This window comes from Pseudophryne corroboree, chromosome 5 (genome assembly GCF_028390025.1).
Source record: "Pseudophryne corroboree isolate aPseCor3 chromosome 5, aPseCor3.hap2, whole genome shotgun sequence".
In the NCBI taxonomy this organism is placed as follows: domain Eukaryota; kingdom Metazoa; phylum Chordata; class Amphibia; order Anura; family Myobatrachidae; genus Pseudophryne; species Pseudophryne corroboree.
The window spans coordinates 82,578,045-82,590,369 of record NC_086448.1 but is presented as its reverse complement, the minus strand read 5'-3'; the positions used below and the strand labels follow the sequence as shown (position 1 = coordinate 82,590,369).

Genomic DNA, 12,325 nt, shown 5'->3' with positions numbered 1-12,325 from the left:
ATATATTCCAAGAGATTTTTTCATTAAGTCCTCGGGGTGAAATGGTATCTAAAATGTGTATCCATTTTGACTCACATTGACTGAGACGCCTCTTACGATCCCCCCCACGAATATCATTGGGGATATGATCTACTATCTTATATCTTAAGGAGGATAATGTGTGATGAGCCTCCTTAAAATGGCGTGCCACCGGCTGATCGCAATCTTTATTTTCTAATGCAGCTTTTATAGCAGAGCGGTGTAAAGCCATACGCTCTCTGAACGTGCGAATAGTTTGGCCTACATAATATAGCCCACATGGGCACATTATAATGTAGACAACGTATTGCGATGTACAACTTAAAACATGGTTAATTTTGAACTTCCGTCCTGTATGAGGATGTTTAAAATAAGGTCCAGGTTCCATAAAACTACATGTCGTGCATGATACACATTTGTAACAACCCAGTTTCTTTTTTTGTGTCAAAAAAGAAGAACTGATAGAACTGTCTGGTACATACGTGATGTTGGTTTTAACCAACAGATCACGTAGGTTTCTACCCCTTTTATAGCAGGGCATTATACTTTTATTTTTAAAGGCCGGTAATTCACTATCACCTGATACAATTGGCCACAGCGCCTTGGTGGCACGGGGTCGAACTGGGCTGGCTAATGTGTATTCAGAAATCAATGGAATCCTGTCTTGTATATTATCCTTCACTTCTGGTTCTAACAAATTTTGTCTTGGAATTGCTAATACTTGTTCTTTGGTTTCCTTAAGTGAGGATAAAGGATATCCCCGCCTAGCAAATTTATCCGAAACCAAATCTAATGCAGGTTCAAGCTGGTTAGGGTCGCTCGTGATTCTTGCTACTCTTAACATCTGGGATTTTGGGAGAGCTTTCTTTAATGGGGGTGGATGGCAACTGCTGTGGTGTAGCAGGGTATTTCGGTCCGTATGCTTGTGGAACACCTCAGTTGATATAGTGTTATCTTTAATTTTAACTACCACGTCTAAATAATTAATTTCAGTCTGGCTATATTGGAACGTAAACTTCACTGGATGTTCTAAAGAGTTGATATGAGTAACTAACTCTAATAGCTCACATTCAGAGCCCGTCCAGATTAAAAAAAGATCATCTATGTATCTTGTATACATCAAGATTTTTTTAGACACATAGATCTGTGAAGAAAAAATTACGCTCCTGCTCAAACATGAACACATTGGCGTACGATGGGGCTACGTTCGTCCCCATCGCACAGCCAATGCGCTGCAAATAATATTTACCGTTATGTAGAAAAAACATTTTTGTAAGGATAAATCTGAGTAATTCCAAAAACAACGGAATATCAAAATCCACAAATTGATTAGCTTGTAGAAATGATCTCATACAGTCTAACCCCATGTTGTGTGGTATGATCGTATATAAATTCTTCACATCCAAGGTACACAAGAAAGCCCCAGTGGGAATGTTTTTTATTTCTCTCAACTTTAACAAAAATTGTGTAGTATCTCTCAAAAACGTTCTCTGTTTAGCCACTAAGGGTTGTAACAAATAATCAAGAAATTGAGAGATAGGTTGTAAGAGAGAACCCCTAGCCGATATAATCGGCCTACCAGGGGGCTCTTGGGCATTCTTGTGTACCTTGGGGATGGTATACAAAATCGGAGTAACAGGGTGGGACTGTATTAATGCATCAAACAATTTTTTATTTATAACCCCATTTTTCACCGCAGCAGTTAGTATCTGGTCTAATTCACCCTTATATTGATCACCCGGATTTTGCATCAATTTTAAATAAGTGTTACCATCAGCTAATTGTAAATCAATATCCTTTATATATTTACTGGTGTCCATAATTACTATAGCCCCGCCCTTATCTGCGGGCCGTATGACAATGTCTGTATATGATTTCAAGTCCCGCAATGCTTGCTTTTGTGCTTTATCCAGATTATGGAAATGCTTCTTGGGGGCCATGTCAAATTTGGTTATGGATTCATCCAGCAAACGTGAAAATGTCTTTAAAGAAGGGTTATTTGAAGCAGGGTCGAATTTAGATTTTGAATGCTTTCTGTGAAAATCCTGGAATTGGTCGTTCATAACAGATGTTTTATCTTGGAAATATTCTTTAATATATATACCATACACAGGGGCGGATCCAGAAGAAAATGAAAGGGGAACGATAATAGTTATATTTACATGCACCTAAGACACGCGTGCTCCCAGATAAGGGGTGTGGTATCACAGGGGGCGTGGCCTCACAGAATACGCCATCAGGTAATGATTGGCAATAAACCAGGATGCTCTCCTACAGCCAATGTTTCACCCTGATGAAAAGGCTGATTGGGCCTTGAAATGTTGGTCACCTGTTCCATTAGTTATGGGAGCTGGAAGGCACCCCAGCACAATATAATTATTATAGTTTTTAGTTGGTGGTGGCAGGTGCAGCATACCTTGTTTTGGGCACTGCACTGAGACTCAGACTGCAGGACACGAACTGCCCATCTTTGATTAGCAGAAGCAGCCAGCCTGATCTCCAACAAGCAGCATAAGACATCTGCAGGACAGCCCTGTCACAATCACACGGGCCGCCTTCTCAAAGCTGAACTAAGTGTGACTGCACCTAGCATGCTGGTAAAGGAAGTGGAGGAGAAAGTGCTGGGAAACTGTGTGGTGCAGTGAGGGCCAATGAAACCTTCTGCGCCATCATAAGTAACAGTCTTACTCAATGTTGGCATTTGAACCCCGCGCCCGGGCTGGACTCTGGCCGGCTGGCAGTGGGGGAGGTAGGTTGCGGTGTGAGCAGGGGGAGGCTGGAGTTGCAGCTCTAGTCTCCCCATTGGTTACCACACGGACTTGCTGTTAGAGCCGCGACGGGTCCTAGTGCCTTCCGACTCTTATGAAATCTGACTGACAGATATAGCAGTAGTGCTGCTGCTGTTCTCCTTTTGAAAAAAAAAAGAAAAAAGAAGTCAGAAACAACAGGGGGGGCAGATTAGATGCAATGATACTTTCTAACTGAGATGAAAGGGATGAGGTGGCATATTTAGGGGGCGTTCCCTGATTAACAGAAACAGTCTCACTATTCGGCATACAATAGCTAAACCAGGCATTCCCAACCGCGGTCCTCAAGGCCCACCAGCAGTGCAGGTTTTAGTGATATCCAAGCTTCAGTACAGATGGTTAAATCAAAATAACTGAGGTACTAATTAAGTCACCTGTGTTCAAGCCTGGATATCACTAAAACCAGGACTGTTAGTGTGCCTTGAGGACCGCAGTTGGGAAACACTGGGCTAAACTAAAGAAAACTTACATTTATATAACAGTTTGTAGCCCCCGTCTCGCAGGTGTGTGTGTGGTTTACAGTGGATGATCTCTTACCTGCACCTGTTGTCTCTCACTCCGGCTTTCTCTAGGCTAGCTCATATAGGTGCCCATTTATTAAGGATAATGGGGCAGATGTATTAACCTGGAGAAGGCATAAGGAAGTGATAAACCAGTGATATGTGCAAGGTGATAAAGGCAGCAGCCAATCAGATCCTAACTGTTAATTTACATATTGGAGCTGATTGGCTGGTGCCTTTGTCACCTTGCACATATCACTGGTTTATCACTTCCTTATGCCTTCTCTAGGTTAATACATCTGGCCCTATATATGGAATGCGATCTGGGCGGGATCTTACCGTCCAGGATCGCATTGCAATATGCAATCCCTTCGGGTGAATGCTTCACCAGGCACCCGCAGAGACAGGGGCTCGGAAAGGAGTCTGTCCCTGTGATGTACTCTGCTGGCGGCCAGGGGTCCTGCACATGCTTGGCCACACGTGACCGCGATGCACTGGGACATTTCCATCGAAGGGTTTCTGGGAACCCAGCTGGATCTACTTCCTGCGATATGTAGCCCATAGCCTACAATGGGCTACCACAACCAAAAGATTGTGGTAGCTGCGGGGACCAATATTGATACTGTACATAGGGCAGCATCGTATACCCCATCGAAACCTATGGGGGATGCGGCTGCGGGCGGAAATGGAGGGATCGCAGAAGGTATCAGAAATACCTGCTGCGGTCCCTCCTTCTTACATGCAGGTGATACTTAATATTTGCAGCTGACCCCAGAAAACTGGAGTTTTCGGGCACATAGCCGCAAATATTACTTGATAAATGGGCTCTATAATAAGTTAGTGGCTGGCTTCATGACAGCTGCACATAGGTGGTAAATGGTTTAAAACATAAGTCGCTCAGTTCCTCGCCGGTATCCCAGGCTCTCTCCACATAGTGTTTCTCCTGAGCTCTGTATTTCCACAGCAGCTTATCAGGTTTCCCCCTCAGGACCTCTCTCTCTCTATTGGGTGCTGTCTCTGTGTTCCCTGCTCTCAGCTGAATCTTATCCCTCTCCCATAGTTAGGGTCAGAGGCGTAGCTAGGGTTTTCGGAGCCCAGGGCAAGATGGAAAATGGCGCCCCCCCCCCCCCCCCCCACCCCCCACAAAAAAAAAGAAAAACACAAAAAGGATGTGCGCGCTGAAAATGGCCCACGGTGCCAGTTACATTGCCCCACAGTGCCACATACAATGCCCCACAGTGCCAGTTACATTGCCCCACAGTGCCAGTTACATTGCCCCACAGTGCCAGATACATGCCCCCACTCAGTGCCAGATACATTGCCCCACAGTGCCAGATACATGCCCCCACTCAGTGCCAGATACATTGCCCCACAGTGCCAGTTACATGCCCCACAGTGCCAGTTACATTGCCCCACAGTGCCAGATACATGCCCCACAGTGCCAGTTACATGCCCCACAGTGCCAGGCCCCACTCAGTGCCAGTTACATGCCCCATTTGGTGCCAGATACATGCCCCACTGTGCCACCGCCGCCGACAAAGAGTCACTCACCGGCCGCCTTGTTGTTGATATGTGAATGTGAGGGAAGGAGAGCCCAGCGCCTCTCCGTCCCCTCACCGCTCCAGGTCTCCGGCGGCTGTCTGGCGCCGGTTCGCTAGCCAATCAGAGCTCGCGGACCGGCAGCCAATCGCAAGCTCTAATTGGCTAACGCCGGAGACCGGACACAGCAGCGCTGCTGGCAGCGCTGCTAGTGCTGGCAGCGGCGGTGAGGGGAGGGAGAGTCGCTGCGCTCTCCTCCCCTCACATTTAGGGTTGACGGGGGCGAGTGGGGCATGATGCCCTAGCTGCCGGCGGCGCCCCCCTCTCCTGGGCCTGCCAAGGCGCCCAGGGCACGTGCCCCACTCGCCCTACCCTAGATACGCCTCTGGTTAGGGTTCTCTCACTGGGGACAGCTCTCCGCCAACAGGTTTCCTGGTTTCCGCCTACAGCCCACAAACTTTGAAGTAATCCTCATTTACTGGAGAAGTTCCAAGGATTTGCCAATCTTTGGTCACCTTGGAATTCACTTAGACGACAAATAGGCACCTTCCAGCAAAGAGAGGAGCATTGCAGGCAGAGACATAGCGTAGGAACTGGAGCTTGTACTCCTAACGCCAGCCACTGCTGGGCGCAGAGACAGTCCCCTTCCCTCATATTACCCCCCGCCTCCTCTGAGCTGGGTCCCATCCTGATCCTGACATCAGCCGGCCTAGGTCGCACGAATAGAGTGTCAGTCACACAGAACACAGCATGCACATGCTCCGGGCACTGTGACTCCACGCTGATTGTGAGTCTGCATTATTTCCACAGTCGCGCAATAGCTAGCTTGCTGCCTAACGACAACACTGATGGCTTGGGTACGCTCCCACCAAGGTCATATCTGTGTGGAGTTTGTACATTTCCCTGTGCTTGTGCGAGTTTCCCCTCGTATAACAAATCCTGACAGAGGGTGCTCCCATTGATTACAATAGGTATGGCACTGTAAAATACCTTTAACAATGTATACTGCTGTGCGTATCTAATGATCGTAGTTGACATTACAAATTAGCTGTAGAAATTAGTACTTAATGTCCAATTTTTAGATGTTCATAGAAAAGCCAAAGTCTTCTCCAAATGAAAATTCTTTATAAATGTATGTACCATATAAATGTATATACAGATTGAGTATCCCATATCCAAATATTCAGAAATACGGAATATTCCGAAATACAGACTTTTTTTGAGTGAGAGTGAAATAGTGAAACCTTTGTTTTTTGATGGCTCAATGTACACAAACTTTGTTTAATACACAAAGTTATAAAAATATTGTATTAAATGACCTTCAGGCTGTGTGTATAAGGTGTATATGAAACATACATGAATTGTGTGAATGTAGACACACTTTGTTTAATGTACAGTTATTAAAAATATTGGCTAAAATGACCTTCAAGCTGTATATATAAGGTGTATATGAATCATAAATGCATTCTGTGCTTAGATTTGGGTCCTATCGCCATGATATCTCATTATGGTATGCAATTATTCCAAAATACGGAAAAATCCGATATCCAAAATTCTTCTGGTCCCAAGCATTTTGGATAAGGGAGACTCAACCTGTAATATGCTAAAACATGACAAAAGTTAAAACCAATAATATCTCCTTTTCTCAATTATAATATCTGGGTGAGAAAATACATATATTCCAAATATGTAATGGCCTATAGAAGGAAAATGTTCCTATTTATGAGGCCAGTAGCGATCTCACAGCGGTCTGGAGGGCGCCCACAGTCCCTAATCTGGTCCTGAGCACAGGCCCTCCTGCTGTAGAGTACATTATACCACATCAGAGTCCCTACCGTTATATATCCATTAATCAGATAATCAAGCCTTCCGCAGGAGTTATAATATTGTATTTATACAGTGTACACTGCAGACATAAAAAAATAAAAAATAAAGATATAATGTGTGTATAGAAAAGGAAATGTGATTATTAAAATACTGAGCATGGTATTTCCAGTATAATATCCTTATAATAAATATGATTTTTACTCCAAAGATTCATGTTTCCTGTCTTTCATTGGTTCTGGAATGGTCCTGTCTGTTTGTGCTGTGATGTCACAGGCCAGGCCTCAGCCCTATATAACGGTTGCCCAGCTGCTGGCAGCCACTTTGTAGTGACATCCTGTCCTGCATTGCTACTCTCTGAGTAGTTCCTCGTTAATCTAAGCGATTTTAGATAGCGACCTCTGATAAAGACTTTGAGTAACATCATCCGATAAGGAATTTGATCAACATCTATGGGTAAGGACTTTGGCTAGTGATTTTTATCCTAGAACACTTACCCCTTTACACTGCATGACTTAGACATGGAAGGAGACTTTAAGAAGAAGTTACCAGTCATGCGGCTCTCCAGCGACTTAGCTGATAACACCAATCTGCTCCTCCATGAATTTACACTTCTCTACTCTCCGGTGATCAGGAGATGTTTGCCGGAGATCATTGGCGCTATGCCATGGGACAAACTAGTGCATAGGATCACCATGGTAAAATACACCCTGAGAAAGAAGCGCCTGGCCATTTCCGAGATGCACATGATGCTGGATTTTTTGTGCCACATCTTAGAGCTGAGGATGGATGTCGGCGGCTTATTCCAGAGTATGGTGCCTATTGTTGTTCAGAAAATGATAGAAGCAGAGCGGGAAGAGACGGAATGCGTCTGGCAATCAGCCAGCAAGGTGCTTCTCTATTTAGCCAGGGACAGCAGGAATAGAACCGTAATGAAGCTTATGGATGCTCTCCAGGCCTGCCCATCATGCTCCCCTCCACTGTCTGCAGTTACCACACTGGCTGCAGTACTGTCTGATACCACCGTGCACTTCATTCCCAAAGTCTATGTGCTGTTTGAGATATATACAGAAATGGAAGCAGTCACTCATCCCCGCACCCAGAGAGCTCTTTCTATGTGCATTAATAATATTGCCGTAGCCTTTGGATCAAAAGCTATACAAGAGCCGAATATCAGACTATTATTCACAAAAGCCTGTGCTATACTCACCAGCTGGGAGACACAAAACTGGGACTGCGCTGAGGTCAGAGAAACCATCACCACCACCATAGACCAAGTACTGGCTTTACTGGCTGCCCATTGCAGCAGCCTTACACCACCGTGCAGCCCAGACCAGGAAGCCAAGGTAAGACCAGAACAACTCTTTACCTTTGGCCCTGCAGTGATCTATCAGACAGATCTACAGGACATGTCGTCTCATGAACATGAATGTGTTGATGACTTTGCTGAACGTATTGTCCAGACTGGTGATTGGAAAGAAATCCTGGGTCTTCTCAGGCCGCTGTGTGACTCACATGACAAACAGAACACAGTGACCAGTGTTACAGTTTGTGCATCTCTTATGGCATATCCTGAGTGTCAATCTGAAGACCTATACAGTGCCGTCATTGAGGACATATTACCCGGCCTGGAGTGCCTTGATATCAATACTCGCCTGAAGGTTTTTGAGTACATTGACAGTTTCACAAGGGCCTCACCAAACATGGCTACGAGGCTCAGGACTGCAATTATAAAGACCCTTCTGCAAGAGATGAAGAGAGGATATATGGCCTCGCTCACCGTGGTCCTGAGAATTTTAGTGACCATAGTTCAAATGCAGACACAGATAAAGTATCACAGCTACGATGAAATCCTCAGCCACAGCGCAAGACATCTAACTAGTGCAAACCCAGTCATCCAACTTCATGCCACCAAGCTGTTTGCCGAGATAGTTCAGCGATGCAGAGCGTGTAGTCCTGTCACCGGACTAGTAAAGGAACATTGCCTCTCATTACTGGTAATGCTGCACAGTGATAACTCAGACATTACATCGGCTGCAGGGATCTGCCTTATTCAGTCTTTTCCCCATCTGGGCTGCAAGGCCATGATCCCAGAAAAGGGCAGCAAGTGGAATGACACCAGGTACCTACATGCCATTTATCTTGCCCTTGCTGAAAAGCACCTACTAAAGACAATGCTATGCCAAGCAGTAAAAGCTCTGATGACATTTCCAGATCCTGAGGCGGTGGTGAGGCACATTATATCTGTAACAGACTTCATGCCTTATGGCGAGCTAGCTCCATCTGACCTCAGTGACATATTCATGGGTCTCCAAAATGCAATTAATATATGTAATCCAGGGATACGTGAAGCTGCAAAAACAGTATCCCAATGCTTAAGTGAAAAGTGGAAGTGCCTGGGGACTGTAAGACAAGGGAAAAGGCCGGTCTACGTGGGAGCCTGGTGGAGAACTAAGAAGAAGGCTAAGAAGAAGGCAAACAAGGGCTGATCACATTTCCTGCACTAACTGCCGGCAAGCCGACCAGAGAAGGTTAGTCACAGCGATGTTTCTTTTAGAATGACTTTACATGCTAAACAATACAGAAAAGAAACATAGAATACAGACTTCTTATGTATCTAGAGGAGACGGGGGTTAGAGAGACAGGCCGTGTCATTATATATATATATATATATATATATAAGTATACGGTATATAATACCCAATGACACATGACCCAAGACCTCAGTGCTGTGATTTACTGTACTGGTGTGACTGAACTAAGGGTGGATAGAGGGTTATAGGGCAAGGTGGCTGCAGTGCATTATCTGCCATGAGGAGATTAGAGATGGACATCAGAAACCCACTATCTGATGGGTCTGGGACTCAGGATCGACAGCAAAAAGGTCGACAAACCTTAGGTCGACGCCAATTGGTCGAAACACCCTAGGTCGACATGGACAAAAGGTCGACAGGAACAAGGTCGACATGGAAAAAGGTCGACATGAGTTTGTTTGTTTTTGTGTCGTATTCTTCGTAGAGTGACCAGGAACCCCAATTAGTGCACCGTGTCCCCTCGCATGGTGCCTTCGCTTCGCTCGGCACAGATTACCGTTCCAATCGTAGTCCACGTGGATCGTTAAGTATGAAAAGGTTCCAAAAAAGAAAAAAATCGTGAAAAACTCATGTCGACCTTTTTCCATGTCGACCTTGTTCCTGTCGACCTTTTGTCCATGTCGACCTAAGGTGTGTCGACCAATTGGCGTCGACCTAAGGGTTGTCGACCTTTTTGCTGTCGATCTTGAGTCCGGATACCCTATCTGATGATGGCTGGGCTTCCGCCATCGAATCTTTCGATGCAATGGTAACTAATCATCGTATTAAAAGAATTCGATAGAAAAAAATAATTAATTTGATTTTTGCATGTGCAGTAAACCTGTTTGCGCATGCGCAATACCTCTGCACCGTTGCCGGGTCGGGGATGGGACTGGGGACAGGACCTGGAATAAATATCGGAACACCATCAAATGTTTACCATGCGATGGTGGCAAATATCGGAATGCTACGATCGAAGTGTTTTTACAATAACATTGATGGTTTCAAACCATAGCATTCCGATGTCCATTCCTAGAAGAGATACCATTTTGATTGTTGACTTTGAAGCAGGGGGCAAATTTATGGAGGATGAAGGAGGAAGAGGGGAGGTGGAGTAAATGGGAAAAGAAGGGAGTTGAAGGTTTCTTAAGTGTTAGAAGACTGGGAAGGTATGAGACAAGGGAAGCATGTTGCTTGGTGGGTGAATTGGCAATGTTGTAAAATGAACGGATGAATTCATACACAGGTTCCTGAGCTGCTGCCATGGGAGTCAGTGTAGCAGTATTGCACTACATCAGTGACTGCACTGTTACTACCAAGTGGGGTATTATTATGTTTTAAATGAAGTAATCCAAGTGGAAGGCAGGATATCCGATACAGTAATCCAGTTATTTGTTATATACAGGGAGCCAGTGATCAGTTTGTTGCTTAGTAAGTGCTAACACTTGGCCAGCTATGGCGGTGACGTTATTTACTCTATATAGAGACTGCGCTGGAAAAATTCCTGATTTCCCCACAGTCAGCCTTCTAATACATATATAAAAGGGATACATACGATGTCCCGGCAGACGGATGCCGGATGTCACTATACCGACATACAGTCTGCTGGAACCCCGGCAGCGAGGTAGAGAGTTTGCTTGCAGGATCGCCACACATTGGGCCCAGGCTCTATTTCCACTTGGCTGGTGGCATGGACTCACCAACCGAGTGGGAATACCAGGTGGGTAATGGGATTCCAGATTTCGGCTTATCACCGGGTGTCGGGATTCCGGCGTCGGCCTCCTGAACGCCAGGATCCCGACAGCCGGTAAACTGACTGCATACCATTTAAAAAGCAGTGATAACCCCCTTTTTGTGGAAAAGGCCAAAGTGTGGTTATCGCCGTTTGATACATGTCCCCCACAGTATGCAGCAGACTATGGAGGAGTGAGGTGGAGCAAGTGCATTCCTGGAAAAGTACGACACAGATCTAACAGTGTGCAGAGACAAATATTATTTACATATACAGATGGAGCGGGCTGTAATGAAGTCCGTTACAGTGACCGTGCGGGATGCTGGCTGAACTCGGACATTTTTTTAATAGGCGCAATTGTTCACAAGACAAAACCATTCCATGTAAATTATTACCCCTTTTAAAAAAAAAAACGGTCCGAGTTCAGCCGGCATCCCGCCTGGCCGTCGGACTTCATTACATCCCGGCCACAGAGATGATTAAAGTTTGATTAAGAGCTGGAGAGGGAACGTGTTTAGTGTGTTCCAGAAATAGCATACAGCCATTTACATCCGGCTGTATTTGTGTTCTGTGATATGAGGCGGAATCAGAGATGTTCACTAATGCAGTCACAGACCCATCCCGTACACAGCTAACGTGTGAAAATACGCTAATGCCTCAGCCGCCTGGGAATAGATTGAGTCGTCCCCGGAGGCTTTGATCCCACCAACTGCATACAAACATGCAGCGGTAGTTTGGCGCCATGTTTTCTGTGCACAGGATTGCAGATGAAGGCTGAGACATTCCTGCCGCCACCACTCCCTGTCACAAGCCTCGAACGTTCCTAGTCATTCACTTTCCGATCAAATCCTCACTGCGAGCCGCATCACAAAGGTAACTTGGTGCATACACAGAGCGTCCGTGAGGCATAAGCAGATGGGCGATCATCGTTCATCTCTGTAAATATGAGAATTGCGTACATCTCTGAATCAGGCTCTAATAACAGGAAGTGGCTGTACTGTGATCAAGCGTACGTTTAGACACATTTCAGTCAATATAAAAACACAGCTTCCAACACACAAGTGCAACATAATGTAGTTAAACAGTCCAACATCTCCTCATTCTGATGATTCTGCTAATAAATACAGCAAATGACACTCATCTCCTGTTTGTTTTTCCGTTTTTACCCAGCAGACCTGTTTAATGCTGTATGGCGGAGATTCCACACTGACAGATGGACAAGTACACCAGTTCTTGGGGTCAGATCCCACTCTAGACTTAAAACATCTCAGGAGCACAAAGAGTATAAAACCTCTTGGACGTTAATACTGAATTATGAGATTTATTCAGAAC

At 45.3% G+C, this 12,325-nt stretch overlaps 1 protein-coding gene across 1 annotated transcript in view; it reads right to left on the bottom strand.

Annotated features, from left to right (window-relative positions):
• Window positions 1-1,669: 1,669 nt before the first annotated feature.
• The window catches only part of MTERF1 (mitochondrial transcription termination factor 1), a 30,160-nt gene continuing 19,504 nt past the window's right edge, over window positions 1,670-12,325 (bottom strand). The window contains exon 2 of the transcript XR_010177584.1: window positions 1,670-2,926. The gene's annotated coding sequence lies outside the window, so the exon portion shown is untranslated. The remainder of the gene's footprint in view (window positions 2,927-12,325) is intronic.